Genomic DNA, 21,123 nt, shown 5'->3' with positions numbered 1-21,123 from the left:
ATACAAGGCCTGTAGTAATGTTTCTGGTAGAAAACGTGTTTTCAACCATTGTTTTGATGGCATGCAGTATACTTTGAAATATAGTTTTTCTGTTAATGCAGTTTAAACAAAGGGGATACATCTGTATTATAAACGTTTATCCGACTTGTTTTCTAATAATGGCGACCTTAGAAACCTAGAGTTTTTCAAAATATAAAAAATCACACGTTTCAGAGTAGGTTCAACAAGTTCCATTAGATAGCACATGTTTGTTACAGACAACAGACTTAGAGCTTAATGTGTGTCAGAAGGCTAAGCAAGTGTCACCAAGCAGGGTTCCGCACTTTCAACCATGAAGAATTTCTAAACGTGAGTATCAGGAATGGGTCCTGCTAACTGGTTGACTATCCTCTGGTCAGTAGTCCTAAATTAATACAGATTTGACACTACTACGGTTGAAAATAGTAAATATCTTGTAGTTAAGACACTTCCCAAGACATGTCTTGATCTTTGGGATGCTGGTTAGGTACTTCTAACATTTCATTTTCTTACGGATAGCTGTGGGACACTTCTCAAAATATTACGTGATTACTCAAGATATCACATGATCTTATGGACACTGGTAAGACAATTCCCAAGGCATTCCTTGTTTCACAAAATGATTCACAATATTTTGAAATTTTGGTTACATAAAAAAAAAAGAGTTAGATCTATTTAGCTTTTGAAATTCCTGCGAAGGGGATTCAAACCTAAGACCCTCAGATTACAGTCGAGCGCTCTAACCATCTGGCAAAGCTGAGTCTAATCGACAAGTTCAGAGAAGTATAAAAATGACCTGCAGTAAATTAAGAATGATTCATTTCTCAATTAATAGGCTTGATGATATTTGTTATAATATTGTCGTTTGTGATTCAGTTAGACTTAAAAGTATTTCGATACAATTTTTGGTTTTAGGTATTATTAATAACATGCAAATAGAAACAGACACATACACACACATATACATGTATATACTAAGAACATAACTCATGACTTACAATAAAATATTTACAATTCATTTCATATAATTTCTTTCCCATTAGTGGCCCGGCATGGCCAGGTGGGTTAAGGCGTTCAACTCGTAATCTGAGGGTCGCGGATTCGCATCCCCGCCGCACCAAACATACTCGCCTTTTCAGCCATGGGGGCGTTATAATGTGACGGTCAATCCCACTATTCGTTGGTAAAAGAGTAGCTTAAGAGTTGGCGGTGTGTGGCGATGACTAGCTGCCTTCCCTTTAGTCTCACACTGCTAAATTAGGAACGATTAGCGCAGATAGCACTCGAGTAGCTTTGCGCGAAATTCAAAACAAACCAAACCAAACCCGATTATGTGTTAATTCTTCCCTATACGTTTCAATAAAAGTGTCGTTTTCAATTTTATAAAGCGACACAAAATTTATAAAACATGAAGAAGTGTGACAGACCTATGGGAAGAGTGCTTCCTGATCTTACACTCAGACACTTCTCACATAAAACCAGAAACTGTTTTATGCCCCCAAAATGCATTGTCTGTACAACATGCTCATATAGGCTAGTTTGTTGTCACAAAAAAAATCTATATTTTGATTCCGATGTCCCAGCATTACTATTAATCTGACTTGGACTATTCAAGATTGGACACTAGTGCCCTGTAACAATGATTCCTTCCATGTCGTTTGGCTTCACAGGCCATCAGAGGAAAATTCAAAGACGAGCATGGTAATTGTAATCACAACACAAACATATCTAAACATGAAAAGCTACAATTAGAGATTATTATGGTCTGGAGTGACATCAGTTTCAATGGAGAAACTGAGCTCTGTGAATTACCGGATGGTTATTTGACAGATGTTCTGCACAGGAGCAAAATTATAAATATTCATTCGAGCCTTCACCCTGGTGGCATTAGTAGAAACAGCTTTCTTGAAGATGCCAATGTCCCACACAATATGTTAAAGAGTTTCTTCAGAGCGAGTTTATAATACACTCAAGACGCTGAAGAGTTTCTTAAGAGCAAATTTATATAATCTGTATGGGACAGTCCTCTCGGTTTTCCAGACGGGGTAGATTATAAAAATCTGGAATTACCTCTGTTATGTTGTTTAGTCCACCTTTCTCTGTCAGTGACCATCAACCAGCTGATAGGTTAAACTTATAAAGTAATGGACTGCCTATTACAAATCAAAATCGAAAACCTTACTAGACGCACACGGAACTCATGTTAGGCAGTAAAGAGATCAATAGTTGTTGATAATATTTGTATTACTACTTGTTGATTTCTGATAAATTCGAAGTACTTTTAACAAACATAAAATATGTTTGTTTGAGAGGTTTTGTCTCACATATTGCGTGATGCAAAGAAACAACTGAGAAAAGAGTACATTTAGTGTCTGCGAACACATGAAAGAAATAAACTACACACATACTAATTAGCTAGTTAACAGTTACCTGTTACTCGTTTTAAAAGGAATCCATAGCGCATTTTAAACAGCATAGAAAAATATCATATGTATCCATTAACAAATAAACGCATATAAGTAAGAACAATTGACGATTTTCTCAGAAATGAAAACACCTCCCACAGGGTTTAAGTGCACAGGGTTGAATTTCAGCATGTTTTAGTGATAAGTTGTCGGTGAAATATTAAATCCCTAAATGCATTTGAAACTAAATCACTGATAAAAATCTACTGGGCATAAGAGGCATGTATTAATAAATTATATTTTGTGAACAAAACGAAATACGAGTCACGTATAATTAAATGCAAAACAATGGAAAAATGTTAACTATATGCTTTAATTTGTCTTAAGATAAGTTTAGTTCATGTTTAAAAAATTTCAAATGATAACTAAGTCGAATTACAGTCCATAAATTATTTCAAAGCAATTATATTATCATGAGTCAAAATAACAACAACGTATAAATTATATTATCATGAGTCAAAATAACAACAACGTATAAATTATATTATCATGAGTCAAAATAACAACAACGTACAAATTATATTATCATGAGTCTAAATAACAACAACGTACAAATTATATTATCATGAGTCAAAATAACAACAACGTACAAACATAAAACAAAGAAATGTCAATATTAATATTAATACTTGCACGTGGCAGAGCCCGCCTACAAACTTACTGTCCAATGCAGTGCTTTTATTAAAGCATGTTGCGCTGAGTTGCTAATTCACGCGAACTACGGCGCATATGCATTTTTAGACTCTCTACCGGACTCTCTCAAGGGTCATTTCCTATCACAAGGTCCTTTGGGATTTTCTTCATCATCCAGGAACGTGGCGCTTCTATTTCGTCAAGTGACATCGTCTGCAAACGCTAGTTGAGTGAAAAAGAAAACCTGGAATCGACAGTACAAACGCTCAACGACTAACGAAAGCTTCTTTTTTCCAACTTTCATTCTCTGATCGTCCATGCGAGTAGGTAAGTGATTTGTTGAATCTCACGTCGAAATATTTTATTCAGAAATATTCGTTAAAGCGTTCGAGGTTCACAAGATATTCAAGAGTTATAAATATTTAGGGCAACTTCAAAATTTAATTAGGCTTGCATAACATCTATCAACCTAGTGAACAATTTCTAAAAGAACACCTGCACGGGGTTTTACTGGTTTACGACCCACGTGGTGGAAAATTCGATTCTATGCTGAATGAATAAGCTGAAAGAATCTATAGTGCCTGACCACTGAGCAAAAAACATGGGTCTTCTGTGTTATATAACGGCTGGCAAGGTTATGAACCAGAACTGGCTTATCGACTTAGCACTTTAATTTAATAAATCCCAGACTTCGTGTTACTAAACTGTGCAAATACACTGTTGTATCAAGAGTAAATTTTCATGCTTTCTTTACGGTAGTGTATAAATATGAGACATAGAGTAGCTCTAAAAACATTTTGAATCATTGCAGTAGTGACTGTTTGGTAAACAGATCTTATATTTAAAAATTAAGGCTTATTTGTTTAGAATGTCCGCACAAGGTTGCAGTGGCTATCTGCATATGACTGTCCCTAATTTTAAACTGAGAGGCTAAAGGGGAGGCTTTTGGTTTGTTTTGCTTTGAATTTCGCGCAAAGCTACACGAGATCTATCTGCGCTAGCCGTTCCCAATTTGTCAGTGAAAGACTAGAGGGAAGGTAGCTAGTCGTCGCCACCCCCGCCAACTCTTGGGCTATTCTTTTACCAATGAATAGTGCGATTGACCGGACCGTAACATTATAACGATTAAAAGGACGAGTATGTTTAGTGCGACGGGATTCGAATCCGCCATTCTCAGATTATGAGTCGAGTGCCTTAACCACCTGGCCATGCCAGGCCGGATGGAAAGCATTCAGCTAGCTAGAAACACTTACCGCCAAATCTTGAGCTATTCTCATCTTACCGAAAAAAGGAACTTAATTGCGAGGTAACGTCACACGAACTTAAAACCCTGAAATTCATAATCCGGGCACGTTTACCTTAAGAAACTGATAGACTTTACATCAAAACATACATTTTAGGGTACTTCCGAAATAACTTTCCTATTTTGAAGCATAATAACATTATTATTACTTAGCGTAAATAAATGAAATTTTGTATACGTCTCAATCCGACTGTGAAGTTTATATTAATATCAAATATAATTTAATGTGTGTATGTTTTATAAAGTAATTAATTATTACTAAAATATTTATTACTATAATAGTTTTTATGGTAAATGTTAAACTCAGTTTCCATTGGTGTTCGTCAGCAAAACCAAAGTATTTTTAATATTGTGCAACTGTATGTACAGTTAGGTAATCAAGCAATAAAAATGTGCATACCATAATAAGTTTTGTTATCACAAACCACTTAGTAAAACCAGCTTGTATACGAAGTTTGTTATTTAAACTTATGATGATCATTTTGTCGGTATTTAAAAAGAGGATAGGTAATTGTGGGACAACCTGTAACTAGTAGCTCTCACAGAAAAATTAATAATTCAAGTATTTACGCATTGGGCTTAAATAACTCAGACTAACATGGACAAAGTACATTCAGTATTAAAGCAATATTAAAGGTATATCGTAAGCCCCCCTTTAATATAAAGTGAGTCTTTTATTGCAATAAATAAACATACGTTTCGTATAAAGTGAGTCTTTTATTCCAATAAATAACTTGCGTTTGATAACCCTAATAGAGAAATTGAAACATTTTCATAGCTCAGATAACTGTGGTGGCCAGAGCATAGATCGCCCTTTATGTAATTTTGTGCTTAATAACAAACTAATGATATCTTGAACCTTGGACCCTCTGTCCGCAGCCATAAAGCGCGCCTGGTTCTTTAAGTATAGTTATAAGAGAAGTAAAGAGGTTGTATATTATTTTGGATACAATAAATAACAGTTAGACTTTGTCGACAGATTCTCAGCAAAGTCAGATCTCTGAATAACAACACAATACAGTCTAAATGAAGAAGTTTAGTCTCAGTTTCCGTAAAAAAAAAATTAGTAATGTATTTGAAACTTCGGCAAATATAGTTTTGCTCTGAAACTTTTAGATCACAATGAATAGTTGTTTTATTCCGACTTCTTTTCGACTGATAATGACCACAATTAATCGTGGTATAGGCTCTACAATATTTCAGAAACACTAATGTTAGCTTGTAGCCGGCCCGGCATGGCCAGGTGGGTTAAGGCATTCGACTCGTAATTTGAGAGTCGCGGGTTCGAATCCCCGTCGCACCAAACATGCTCGCCCTTTCAGCCGTGGGAGAGTTATAATATGACGGTCAATCCCACTATTCGTTGGTAAATGAATAGCCCAAGAGTTGGCGGTGGGTGGTGATGACTAGTTGTCTTTTGTCTAGTCTTTCACTGCTAAATTAGGGACGGCTAGCGAAGATAGCCCTCGAGTAGCTTTGCGCGAAATTCAAAACAAACAAACAGTTCGTAGCCTATTTATTCGTCGAGGGGAATAATTTGTATTTGATTCGTCAAGGTAACTGTTGTTGTTTTTATTTTATTTTATTTTTATAGTTGGTAAGTGATTTGTTTAAACGATCGTTAGCTATCATATAATTTGTCAAAGGTACACTGACGGCAGTTGAAGGAATCAGTTATTTGAGGCACTGCTGTGACTGTCCAATCGTCATCTTCCAACAGATGGCGCTCACAGCATATCCTAATTGCAGAAGTACTCCCTTTAAATTACAACTACTTATAAAATGCTTTTGATAAAGAGGTTTCTGCTATACGAACACCAATTTTCCTCCTCATTTGAGCATCGAACTAAACCATTGCACCAACTTGAGGTCTAACAATCACATGACTGAGTCTTATATCACTGGACTTCAACAAAGACAACACGTTACATCACGTAATCAGTTTAATTTACATAAAAAGATAGGTACGGGTAGTTCTTGAAACGTATGTTCAGAGGCAGGTAAAGTACCGATAAAATAGCCACTCATGCAAGCAAATTCAAACTAACATATAACTGTTTCTGAACACTTAACATTATTTTGTGATTGATATAGTGTCCAAACCAACATGTTTCTTTGTTGAGCATAAAGCTACAACACTGGCGATCTGTGGTCTTCCCATCGCAGGTATCTAAACCCGTTTTTTAACGTTATAAATTCTCAGAATTATCGCTGAAAAATCAAGGAGCACCATGTATGTTTAAAAATAAATTAAAAATACCAGATAATTAAGTGAACGCTAATGTAGTGGTCGCAAAAATGTAATATTGATGTAGATGGCCAGATAATTAAGAAATTGTGAGTGTCAGTAAATTTGGTTTCTTTTGAATTTTGTGCAAAGCTACGAGGACTATTTGTGCTAACCGTCCCTAATTTAGCAGTGAGATAGTAGAAAGTTTGTTTGTTTTTGAATTTCGCGCAAAGCTGCACGAGACGTATCTGCGTCCCTGATCTGCGAACCGTCCCTGATTTAGCAGTGTTAGACTAGAGAGAGAGGACAGCGAGTCATCACCACCCACAGCCAATTCTTGGGCTACTCTTTTACCAGCGAATAGTGGGATCAACCGTTACACTGTAACGTCCCCATGTTTGGTGTGGTGGGTATTCGAACCCGCGACCCTCAGATTACTATTTAAGCGCTCAAACCACTTGGCTATGCCGGACCGAGACTAAAAGAGAAGGCAACTAGTCAACACCATCCAACTTTAAATTCTTGGGTACTATTTTACCAAAGAATAGCGGGATTGACCGTCACATTATAAAACCCACACGGCTGAAAAAGCGAGCAAAGTTACATAATGGAGTCTCTGTTCTCTGCTCATTACGAGTGTCAAAAACCCGAATTTTCGAATCGTAAGCCTATAAACATGCTGTTGAACAGAAACTACTAATATAAGTGTCTCGTTTTTTCAAATTTAAAACAACAAAAGTTTTGAACTTGTTAGAAAATAGGAAGGTTGTAGTAGATGTATATTTAAAGTAAGCTGTTTATAGAGTTGACTCCTTCAGTTTTGTTTATGCAAGAAATCGTCGATTTGGTGAAGATCTTCACCAATGAAGTAACAGTAGTTTTAATAAAGTCTTTAGTTTATCAAAGGCTTGCCGAAAGAACACCATCATGTAGCTCAAACAATTTGTTTCATAAAGACTTAGGACTTATCTGTGGTATTTCATCATAAAATATGTTTCAAACTTCCACTTTGGTTCTTGTACCAACTTTAGTATAAACCCTCTATCAGGAATTACTAGGGAATTTTGATCGTACTAAATAGAAATATACACACTTTGTAATTTACCAAAACTTATTCAATCATAGGTGTACATGAGAATATATGGAAGGTTATATCCAGAACATGGAAGGTTATATCCAGAACAGTAACAAAAATTTGTTCTCGCATATAACAAAGATGCTACTCAAGTGTCAGGTATGAAACATTGGATTGGTTTACTTCACAAACTAAGGATATCTTTCGGTTTTTTGCTCCTGAAAATTGAAGTTCTGTCAACACATTCGAAACTACAATATCACGGTCAAGTTCTGCTTAGTTTCTACAATATCACGGTCAAGTTCTGCTTAGTTTCTACAATATCACGGTCAAGTTCTGCTTTGTTTCACAATCACATAAAGCAGTTGTATTTCCCCTAAGAACATAAATAATGTGGTATTCATATTTCCACATTTCTTCATTCGAACCAGACTGTCAGTTACTCAAAGCCAACAATTAATGATTTTTGTTGTTGTTGTTACGTGTAAAGCTACACTGCTATTTACGGAACAGCCTGTAAATTAGAACACTGCCCACCGCGGGAAATGAAACCCGATTTTTAGCGTATATATACAAGTACTAAGGCTTAATTCTCAGCCACCAGGAGGGGAATGTTTTGAATTTCATTCTCGAAGTTTAGACATTCGATATAAATAGTTTCGGATTAAAAAAAAAAAAAAACATATCAACACAACCTGTGCAAGTGGAAGTCGACGCATGTTTTATTCTCAAACCCAGACTTACAACCCAGAGACTCTCCCACAGATTTGCCTCTCCAAACCGATACATAGAGCCCTTGCTGTGAAGATTAGTTTATACTCAGGATATATTACAAGAAACTAGGCTCGAAGCACCTAAGTTGATAAGCTAGAGAGAAGGGATACGCGTGGTAAAGTTTCTCTAATATCTTGTAAAAATAACCGTGTTTATTTAAGATGTTTTAATATGAAAAATAGCAAAGGTTGAAGCTTATGTGTTAATGCGAATTTTGACTGATTATTGCCAAATTCCAAGATAGTTTCTATGTAAAAAGTTATTTTTATTTTGGTTTATAATTTATTCTGGTTTCAAAGCATTTTGTAACAGTCGATTTATGAATGGCGTGGATAGCATTATGTCCAACAACGTATTAAGAACATTTATATTCTGTTTGTACTGTCGTTAATAATATATTGAAAATTATTATTTTGAACTTTAGGTTATTTTATTTTGCGCCATCTTGTGAAATAAAATATCAGTTTTATTACAAAGTCAAGCGGTAAGTCATGCGAACAGCAACCAAAATCTATCAAAATTCCAGAATTGGACGCCTCTCTTACTATAAATTGCCACACGGATTCAAAATATTGGATGATTTCGCTTTCCTTCCAGTTGTATTTTCCACTCGATTTGACCGTGAGCACATTGTCATGTCCCAAACGATGTGTTCACTATTTCGTTCGCCCGAAGTCCGCTATGAGGTGCCAAACAGCTCGTATATTCAAACTTTCATTCCATTCACTGTCCCCCGAAGGTTTAAAAACCACTGAGGCGAAGGACAAGATTAATTTTAACTAAATTTCTTGTCAGTCGTTCGACTACGTAGCGAGCATATAACACACTATATAATTCAATGTGTTTCCTTCCGAAACTAAGCATGGTGATCGTGGAATAGTTCACATATTTAGGTTGGGAAAGAAAAGTCGAGAACTGATTAGAATTAATATATATTATATAAAGAAATTATTAGAATTTTTTTATCAATATCAAATCTACGAAGCGACTGGGTTGCATGTAAAAAAGTGCTCACATTTTGAAAATATAACTTGTTGGAACTGCTATGATGACGACTTACTGTTTCACTATAAACAGTTTTATTCACTTTCAGGGTTCTCACTTGATGTTAGTTTAAAGATTATCTATTTTGAGAGATTAATATTTGAAACAGATTGGTTTAAAATATTTTGTAAGAACAAACTGTAATATTTTTTGTTGTAGTTTTTTCGGGGTAGACATTTTCTAATGGCACAAATTCCTTTTTTTTTCACATAGTACTTACAAGTGTTGATAAATGTTATTACTTAGGTTCTGAATAAATATTGAAAATATATTAAAATAAATATTCCCATAAGTTTATACAAGAAACACATATGAAGATTGGAACAGTATTTAAACGGAATAGCACATCTTCTACTCGCTGTCAAATAAGCGATTGTTTACGTTGCTATCTTCTTACAAGCGAGGCACATGGTATTGCTATCTATTGCAAAAAGGATACGAGGTCTGTTCAAAAAATACGCGGACTGACGTCATAAAACAAAATGTACTTTATTTAGACGTTACAGGTCTGGGACCCCTTCAAAGTACTCTCCTCCCCAACGCACACACTTATCCCAACGGTGTTTCCACTTGTTGAAACAGTCCTGGTACGCTTCTTTTGTAATGTCCTCCAGCTCCTTCGTCGCATTTGCCTTAATCTCGGGAATCGTCTCAAATTTTCTTCCTTTCAAGGGTCTTTTGAGTTTGGGGAACAAGAAAAAATTGCAAGGAGCAAGGTCAGGTGAGTAGGGGGGTGGGGAAGAACAGTGATCGAGTGTTTGGCCAAAACTCACGAGTTCTGAGGGCTGAATTTCGCAGCAACGCGGTGCATCTTCACTTCTTCGGTCAAAATCTCGTAACAAAATCCAACTGATATCCCACACTTTTCAGCAAGCTCCCTGACAGCCAGACGTCGAATTGCCCGCACCAGGGTGTTGATTTTGTCGACGTGTGGGTCGTCAGTTGACGTGGAAGGACGTCCAGGACGCTCATCATCTTCAATGGACTGTCGACCATCCTTAAAACGTTCATGCCACTTGAAACATGCCGTACGCTTCATAGCAACATCACCGTAAGCCGTGTTAAGCATAGCAGAAGTTTCAGTCGCAGATTTTCCAAGTTTAACACAAAATTTCACAGCAAGTCGTTGCTCCTTCAGGTCATTCATTCTGAAATCCGCCAAACGAAAAAATCGCACTTCACTTAAAACCGCGTAGCTAATACACAAATGAAGGTATCTGCAATCGGGAAATGGCGTCGTAATCAGCTGATCTCTGCAAACCTAGCGAAACCAAGCGGATTCCCCTGGAACCAACTGGAGCCGCGCAATTCAAACAGTCCGCGTATTTTTTGAACAGCCCTCGTACGTTGTACTTACTCCAGTACGTCATTTTGGTTTCTTAAATGGGTTTAAAAAGCACCCTAGTGTCAGTTTTTTACATTATCTCGTTACGTGATATTACAGAGGTTATCTGTCATCATTGACAAGAAACATAAACATAGCGCAAAAAAAAAACACAATTTGTTTAATGAAATACAAATTCACGCCAAATAGCACAAACTGAAAAATCCATTGATAAAGTGCCAGAAATAAATCAATTCGATTATAGTAAAGACAAGCATTAAATAGTAACCAACCTACAGTAGTAACAAAAGAAAAAATCAAGACATTACGTTCTAAACTAAAATAAGAGCAGCTTCACTTTTCAAATAAGTTCGATCCAAGATTGAAAGAAGAAATATTAGATTCCATAAGAGTGAATGTAAATAATATATATTTGCAGAGGTTGATTACGTTACATTAAAATGATTTGCGAGCCTTACCAAACCCTTACAGCCCACGTCCGGTCATGCTCTATCTGACAATTGTGCATCCTAAAAAATAACCCTGCAAAGGTTCCGTCTTAAGACTGTCATGACCATAGCACATCATTCCCCCTTTCAAGATTTCATTAATCAGTCTGTTTGACGAGGGTTACGATTTCCCAACCCTTGTTTAAACTATCTGACAGGTCAAAAACCCATAAGCGCTGCATTCGACGATTTAGACAATATGTCTTTGTACAGAATAGCACGAATCTCCATTTCATTTCCAATTGCTTTAGATAAGCAATGGTCGAGCGGATATGTGGTGGAAGAAATCTGTGTAAACGTGACTTATACAGTATTTGCCAGATGGAGATCTTTCTTCATTATGTTACGTACTGTTGCCTGAGGCAAGTACACAGCTTTGTGTACTTATACAGGGTGTTTGGAAAGTCACTGTGCAATTATATATTTATTAACAGACATGTTTCAATATAGAATACAGGAGGTAAATATGAATGACAATTATAAACGATCTTGAAAGTGACCCCCGTTGGCATCAATACAGGCTTGGATCCTTCTTATTTTGTTTCTAAACACCGCTATCAATTGCTTGCTTGAAATAGACTGAATAAAATATGATTACAAAACTGCACGAGGACCCTGTATAAAACAATAATGAACTTAATATAAGATACGTATTAATAAGTTTTATGCTAAATGCATGGTAAATACCATCGTCACAATAGGTTTTGCATAAAAATTCTTAATCTTTATTTTATATTCAGTTTATTATTGTTTTATAGTGCTGTTTATAATCGCCTATTAACAATTAACGTAAATAATAGTATTGAATCTATTTATTTCATTATATTAACCAATTTCAAGATATCAGTTTATCTTACTTACCACCAGGTGATAGTACCTTATCATTATTATTACTTTTTTTTCTTTTTTCTTCTTTACTTTGGAGAGCAGTCGCCTTCCCTCAACTGTCTGCGGAGAGTGAAGGGTAATATAAATGTGGGACGTTGTGAGCTTGAGCTCCCACTTGTCGCTCTCCTAATTTATAATTTCTGTTTTATTTGATTATTTTATTATTATTTATTAATTTCTTCTTGTGAAACTGGCAAACGGAGGTTAAGTCTGATAAACAGTGTATCCCCACCAAAATGGGGGTCCTACATATCAGTCACTTCCAGTACATTGTGCGGCGTTTTATCATTTTTGTTTACGTTTGTTTTTGTTTATTATATATAAAAAGTGGGGTATAAAGATCCCCATTTTCAATAAAATACTAAGGATACGAACTGCACTGTAAAGAATATTTTTGACATACATTCATTCTGTGTGTGTGTGTTTTCTTATAACAAAGCCAGATTGGTCTATCTGCTGATTCCACCGAGGGGAAACGAAAGGCTGATTTTAGCGTTGCCAATCTGTAGACTTACCGCTGTACCAAATCACGCAGACTTGTGCATGTATAACTTCATCAGGTAGAGAGACTTGTTAGGTGACTTCTAATTTCATTTTCCTTTATTTGGAGTTCGCTACAAAATTAACGAAGTCACACAATCAGCGTTATGATGTATAACTTCGTTTTTAATCAATGATTTCCATTGTTTTCAAAAAAATATATTTCGCAAAGAAAAAGGAATAGCATTTTTGTAATAATTATTTAATATTAAGAATTCAACATTTTAATGATTTCTTAATCACAAATCTTTTAGCTGAACCTCAACAACCGAGAAAACGATATAATGTGACGTGAAAAACCTAATATCCTTAGGCACCGAATCTGACCAGCTAAAAGCTATTCTTACCAAAATATATTGTGTGAATTGAAACAGACTGTTTATAATAGCAATATGAATTGTTTATGTAAATAGCAAGTGAAATAACCAAAAGAATTAAGTCACTAATCATATACACGTCAGATGTTACGTTCTCACAGTAGTAAGAAATTTTATTTATTAACATTAATGAAACGTTTTAGCTTGGCTTCCTTTAATATTCTATATTTTTAAATAATACCAAGAAGAAATGGTTGCTTTATTTAATTATTACAGACAAAGTTAGTATGCGTTGCTTAAAGTCAAACAGTGGGGAAGTGCTGGTGAGACTTTCACATCTGTGTCTGCGAAAACCAGAGGAGTCGATATTTATAAGGCGTCAACATTATCGTAAGTAAAACAAGACAGAATAATCCTATTACACTGATAACAGTAGTTCACTAAGTCTTCGTTCTTATCCTATGATACAAACAAAGCATTACTTTAGGGATAAAACTGGAACGGATCTGAACCGAACAGGGCTAAGTTTAAGAAGTATAACATCTCTGCTTCGACATCTTGATCCAACTGAAAGATTGTACTGTTTGTCGTTCAGTGAGGAAAGGGACAATATAAACGTTTGTTCTCAGTTTTGTAAGATATTATATTATATTATATTATATTATATTATATTATATTATATTATATTATATTATATTATATTATATTATATTATATTGCATCTAAAAGCATATGGAAATTAAGTCGATTTTTTGTAGTTTCTGATTAATAACAAATTATTTTAAGTACAATAGAGTCCTCAATTAGTAATTCCGACTAAACCATCATTTCAGGGTAAAGCTCCTCAGTGATTAATTAGCTAGGTCGAGTTTAACTCCTATGATGGAAATAAAAGTGTCCAATTTGACTTCAGTGAAATTCCAAAGGCTTTAGAACTAGCTGTAATAGTATAGTTTGTGTAGTCAGTTTCTTCTGACATCTGCTTTGTTTTGATCTATTCAAGTAACACTACAGAGGGCTTTGGTGTTTGTTTACTGCAAAACTGTGCGAGGGCAACCTGCGCAAGCTGTTCCTAATTTAGATAAACTTGAGAGAAAGCAAGAAGTGAACACAATCCGCTTCCAACTCTTGAGCTATTCTTGTGAGACTGTCACTCTTATAACGCACCAAACCTGCTTCAGAGTCCAGAGTGCGATTTTTATGTGTGTGGTAACTAGACGAGAACCAATGTACCTCAACTCCACAATACATCATGATGACTAATGAAAACGTAAGACGTTATTACATCTTAAGGTGCAGAGTTTGCAGGTTATATAACCTCTGGTTCTTATTTTGTTTACTTTGGGAAGATAATTAATTTAACAAAGTACGATTTAATAATTTTGTGAATATTCTTCAAGACTTAAGTTTCAGATTTTGATAATAAAATACGATTTCGTGACGTGTCAGTAGACGCTGTAAAAATTGCACAGTCTCACGTGACAACGTATAGATGGCAAATTATCAATGACAATCGGAATAAGTGTAAACAGTCGTGTATCGAATATACCTATTAACGAAAGCTCATTAGAGCAGAAGACTCTCTAGAAAATGACATTAGTATACAAAAAGTGGTGGGATAAAACAGGTCATGAAGGAAGAAATTGAAGTTGCTCGTGCGTTGATGAAATTTCCATTACGAAGTAAATAAGCTGGCCGTCCATCAATCCCACGGAAAATAGGCTTACCCTCAGTGTAACATCTCACTGAGGCGTAAAAAGGGTGCTATTCAAGCTTTAATTAAACCTAGTTGCTGTGATAGTTCACCCTATACTATACTATACTATACTCCCCTATACTATGGCAGAGAGGAGACTTACTTCGTTGTATGTACATTAACTCTTGTTCTCGAGTTTTTCTCTTTGAAAAGAGAAAAAAAATTATAATTTTGTTAATTCGGAGGAAAATATAAAACGATGTTCTAACATATTACGAAGAATCACAATGATAAAAGAACTTTATATAATATACACTCTGGCGGCATTACTAATTATCTCAGTATTTTAACAAACAGTGAAGACCCAATTCTTAGAAACGTCCCTAATGTTGGACTAATGGATTAAAAAGTAGTCAACTCTATGGCTACCCTTTAGTGGCCGAATACAGGGACTTGACCTTTACTCTCAGAGTGCAACCACGGTACTGAAGAGTGAAGCGCGTTTCTTCAAGCAACGGGAGTCGAGTCAGGAATCTTTGGATTCACAGTATACTAGTGTAAACAGTGTATTTCCGATTCCTTACTGTTTACAACTTGGATGTTAAAGTTACCGTCGGTCTAAACTAAGATACTAAACACAAGCATTAAGATAAATGTCTTGATTTAGATTAATTTTCTAAGTATTTGTTTGTTTGTTTTGGAATTTCGCACAAAGCTACTCGAGGGCTATCTGTGCTAGCCGTCTCTAATTTAGCAGTGTAAGACTAGAGGGAAGGCAGCTAATCATCACCACCCACCGCCAACTCTTGGGCTACTCTTTTACCAACGAATAGTGGGATTAACCGTCACATTATAACGCCCCCACGGCTGAAAGGGCGAGCATGTTTGGCGCGACCGGGATGCAAACCAGCGACCCTCAGATTACGAGTCGCACGCCTTAACACGCTTGGCCATGCCGGGCCCAATTTTCTAAGTAACGTTTAAACACATTTTTGAATGTCATAATTTTTTACGATATATGTATATATACATACAATATTAAACGTATGTCCCTAAATCTGGATGTAAAGGCCGGTCATAGCCATGTGGTTAAAGCAATCGACTTGTAATCTGAAGGGTGCGGGTTCGAATCCCCCTCACACCAAGCATGCTCGTCCTTTCAGCCGTGGGGACGTTATAATGTATCGGTGAGTCCTCCTATTTGTTGATAAAAAGAGTGGCCGAGGAGTTACCGGTAGGTGGTGATGACAAGCTACCTTCCCTCTAGTCTCACATTGCTAAATTATGGACGGCTAGCGCAGATAGCTCTCGTGTAACTTTGCGCAAATTCAAACAAATCTGCCTGTCACAGAATTAAAATCGTATAGCATGACATTATCTGGCAGCGTTCCAGTCGAAATACCAGTTTGACCAGTTAGTTGATCCGAACATATGGTTTCAACATATGGAAGAATCAACTTGTTATTCAGTCATGTTTTGTATGTAAAATATGAATTAGAGCCTCTTCAAGTTGAAAATATAAAATCTAGTACTAATAATTTGTCGGGGTTTCTGTTAATGGTTATAAGGCAAGAGGGCTTTTATTTGGATTTTATTACAGACCATCAGATATAACTGATAAAATTTCTATGGATATTATACAGTGAGATAAACTGTACATGATAAGTTTCTTCAACAATTAGCCAAGTAACTAAATTGTTCAATTGTTTCCACAGGCAGTAAATATCAAAACTGAATGACCAACGGTGACCTACATCCAGATGTTCCCCAGTGCACATCCTGTCAGCCATTTTTTTATCAGAAATTGACAGATGTGGACAAAATATAAGCACGTTGTTGAGAATAAGGTAGGCATATTTTTTCCTATAAGACATATGCCTACAAACAAAACAGTGAAATGATACAAATAAAAATATGATACATTATAGATATATAAAAAAATGAATTCGACTCCAATGATGGAAGATCTGAAGGATTATAGATCAAGAGATTGAGTAAAACAGGAAATTAGAATATCAGAAAAGAGTATGAAAAAAGTTGGTTGAAAATGTAAAAAATTAATCGTAAGGATTTATTCAGATACAGTAAGGGTAAACAAAATTTTAGGTTGAAAGTGGGATGGCTAACGTAACATTAGGTTATTAGATGCTATCTCTTAATCAATTTTTATTAAATAAGATTTGAACAATATTCTTTATTGTGTGCAGTTGGTAGATATGAACAAGAATGAACAAAATTATTACATTAATTTCAGAATTAATTGTTAATTAATTGTTAATAAAACATTTGGAAGTTCAAAGAATGGTAAATTTCCTGGACCAAAAGTTTCTAAAGAGGTTAAGGATTGGATACGTGAACCAATTGCTATTTTTTTTCCAAGTCCTTGAATAGTAAACAGATTCCTTACTGTTCTTTGATATTGTGTAATGTTATATCATTTTAATGAAATATTAATCAGTTACTAAATTATACAATGCTCTTTCACAATAAATAAAAATGTAATGATTTGGAAGATTATATCATGCTATTTTATTAAGATATACAATTCGACAGGTGGTGGGTTCTGTGATATTACTTCACATTAGTAAAGAAATAATCAACTGATATACTCTGTCGTGGTCTTTCACATTGATAAAATAATTTGTTTATTGTAGCATGCTATATCACTAAAAGGAAAAATTAAGCAACTGGGAGAGTATGCAACGCTATTTTACTATAATGGAAAATTATCTATATGGTAAACGTAAAGTAAAATCTTACTCACCCTGCCACTAGTAAGAGCATACGAGACTGATCAACCAGAAAACCAAGATTCTTTTTATTCTATTAAGACTATTCCTGTCAAACCTATACTTATAATTCAAATTGTAATATCCCACTTGCATTATTTTGCATGTATTAAAATCAAAAGCCATCTGCCCAACTCGCTAAATAATCCAAATGTCCGTTCGTAAAGCAGCAGTATCCTCTTCATAGCTAGCAACACCCAAATTTAAATAATCTCTTGATTATTTATGATGTAAATCAAAATAATCAAAGGTCCTAACACTGAGCCCCAAGTCACCCTATTGGGTACTTATATTAATCGAATCTCACTGAACTCCATTTATAACAACCATCTATTTTTCTCCAACAAGATAGTTTTCTATAACGTAAAGTTAACCATTTCGTTGAGTCACCAATGATATTTCACTAAAATGGAGAACTAACCATGCTGTTTTGCCTGTTGCAACACTCAGTGTAAAAATTGACCATAAAATAGGGTTAGATAACCAATTTTAATGTAAATTATGCAGGTAACTCCAACAGTACTTAGTGGAATTGGTTGAAATATCAGTGGAAACTCTGTTTAATTATTTTCTGTGATTAATATGTTATTATTAACCCACAGTTAACTTGGTACCTAATTACTTTAGAGAAATGCGTTTAAAAATATCATGAGTTCCAGAAACCTAATCATTTAGTACATTATAATGAAAGAATAACCAGTCCGTTGGTTCTGCCATACTACTTCGCAATATTGAAAGACCCAATCACGAATACAAGTGGTAGATAGGAATATACTGTTTCATTATAATAAATAATTCAATATCCCGTTCGTTCTACAATGTTATTTCATTATCTTAAAGAATTAATCGGATTTTGTATTTTATCATGTTATTTCATTATCTTAAAGAATTAATCACATTTTGTATTTTATCATTTTATTTCATTATCTTAAAGAATTAATCACATTTTGTATTTTATCATGTTATTTCATTATCTTAAAGAATTAATCGGATTTTGTATTTTATCATGTTATTTCATTATCTTAAAGAATTAATCACATTTTGTATTTTATCATTTTATTTCATTATCTTAAAGAATTAATCACATTTTGTATTTTATCATGTTATTTCATTATCTTAAAGAATTAATCGGATTTTGTATTTTATCATGTTATTTCATTATCTTAAAGAATTAATCACATTTTGTAATTTATCATGTTATTTCACTATAACTGAGATTTAACATTAGATTTATTTCGTCATTTACTTTCAGTAAAAGAAGAATTTAACACTCGGTAAACTTCATTCCTTTGCAATGAAAAGTTAATAACTTGTTAGTTTCTACCTTTCTAGTTCACTGTTATGATTGGTTGTTTGTTTTTTAATTTCGCGCAAAGTTACACGAAGGCTATCTGCGTTAGCCGTCCCTAATTTTGCAGTGTAAAACTAGAGGGAGGGCAGCCATCCACAGCCAACTCTTGAGCTACTCTTTTCCCAACGAATAGTGGGATTGACCGATACATTATACAACTCCCATGGCTGAAAGGGCGAGCATGTTTGGTGCGACCAGGATTCGAACTCGCGACCCTCGGATTACGATTCCAAAGCCTTAACCCACCTGACCATGCTGGGACCCCCACTGCTGTGAGAAATTAACACAATATGCATGTTCGGTCAAACGTTTTAACTACAATGCCAATTGACATATTTTGGAGGTCCGGCATGGCCAAGCGCGTTAAGGCGTGCGACTGGTAATCTGAGGGTCGCGGGTTCGCATCCCCGTCACGCCAAACATGCTCGCCCTTTCAGCCGTGAGGGCGTTATAACATGATTGTCAATCCCACTATTCGTTGGTAAAAGAGTAGCCCAAGAGTTGGCGGTGGGTGGTGATGACTAGCTGCCTTCCCTCTAGTCTTACACTGCTAAATTAGGGACGGCTAGCGCAGATAGCCCTCGTGTAGCTTTGTGCGAAATTCAAAACAAACAAAAAAGACATATTTCGTTAGCCTACTTCACTATCATCATGAAATAACCAATAGTTAGATTCTGTTGTGTTAATTTACTACAATGAAGAATAACAATCTGGCGTAACCAACACGCTGTTCTATTATAACGAAGAATTACCGAGTTGGTAAAAATTGTCATACTATATTTTTGTGATAAAAATTTAACCTATTAGCAGAATTTGTTATTTATTTAACCATGATGAAGAATCAGCTATAATTAATCAGTTGGTAGATTTTATAATGATACGCTACTAGTATGAAGAATAATTTCAAAACTTTTTTATGTTAATTAGAATTTTAATTAATCACACGTAAGCTATAGCTATGTAAACTCTATTTGTATTAATGGTTCAAAAATATTTTTCAGTTTATTGTACTGTTGGATTTGTTTTGTTAGTTTATTTGTTCATTTTTATGAGTAATTCAGATTAAGTTATAGCAAATTTTCAACATCGTATTGTCTTATACGCCGTTACAAATGATGCATTAAAAATAAAGTTAACGCTTTCAATTATTACTTATAAGTAACAGTTATAACAATTATAAGTATAATTATTACTTATAAGTACTTTTTAATCTAATTCGTTAAATATTTTAAAAACAAATATGAATCTTTTTTTTTTTTTTCCAAAAGAAGTAAATCTTCTCTCAGGCGTCTTCTTGAAAGTGTGTTAAAAATGATTCAGACAGTATAATCTTGTTTGTAAAAGATTAACTATGCGCTAGAGAAAAATTTATGACGTAATAACACGAATATTAAATCAGTTGTATTTTTAACCCTTCATTCCTTAAATACCGGTAGAAGGCATTCCTCATATACCATAAATGTTTGAGGGAAGTTCAACATAATGATTAAACACATTGCCAAAAGATGGCAGCGCATATACAAATACATATATAGCTTTTGATTTAGGACATAGTTCTTTATGGAAACATTGTAATATGAACAGAAACTGTTATAACTTACATACAATTCGTGTATAAACATTCATATATACATATAAAGCAGCGAAAGCTCCTTCAAAGCATATTTAAAAGACATTAAGCACGTCATAAGAACGCATGATTTTGCAATTTGTGTATTTTAGTTCCAGCACAAGTAATATCTACTTTCATCGAAGTTTCTTTATGTGTATTTTATTTCATTCTAACGTGTGTATATCAGAGTTTTTATGTTTAAAAAAGTATTTATCTCACATATTCAAATGCATTGAGATTGGCATAAATCTATCATCAATATTAATAAGAAATGTGTTCAAAATAGTCCTGTATTCACAGTAAAAAACGCAGCAGTGTGAAAGAGTAATCTTAAAAGGTAGTGTTTTAGGGACACCTTTTAATAGTGTCTTGCAACCCGTAGGGAAAAGTTAATCCGTGTAGTTTTCAGTTGTGTCCGGATACTGCAAGAATTTGATAGCATAATTAATATTATATTTCATTAGTACACCATTCTGAATTGATTTGTATTTCATATGAACTCAAATGTAAACGGTGAGCTTCAAAGTGGTGCAGTTTCGTCTAATATACACCTTC

General features: G+C 34.8%; 1 protein-coding gene across 1 annotated transcript in view; it reads left to right on the top strand.

The window, feature by feature from the left end:
* The first annotated feature begins 3,276 nt into the window (after positions 1–3,276).
* LOC143238086 (paired box protein Pax-6-like) overlaps positions 3,277–21,123 on the top strand; it is a 125,571-nt gene continuing 107,724 nt past the window's right edge. Inside the window, exon 1 of the mRNA XM_076478026.1 lies at positions 3,277–3,443. The gene's annotated coding sequence lies outside the window, so the exon portion shown is untranslated. The remainder of the gene's footprint in view (positions 3,444–21,123) is intronic.

The sequence above is a fragment of the Tachypleus tridentatus genome, chromosome 13 (assembly GCF_004210375.1).
Source record: "Tachypleus tridentatus isolate NWPU-2018 chromosome 13, ASM421037v1, whole genome shotgun sequence".
Taxonomy (NCBI): Eukaryota; Metazoa; Arthropoda; class Merostomata; order Xiphosura; family Limulidae; genus Tachypleus; species Tachypleus tridentatus.
This window is presented reverse-complemented; position numbering and strand designations above follow the sequence as displayed.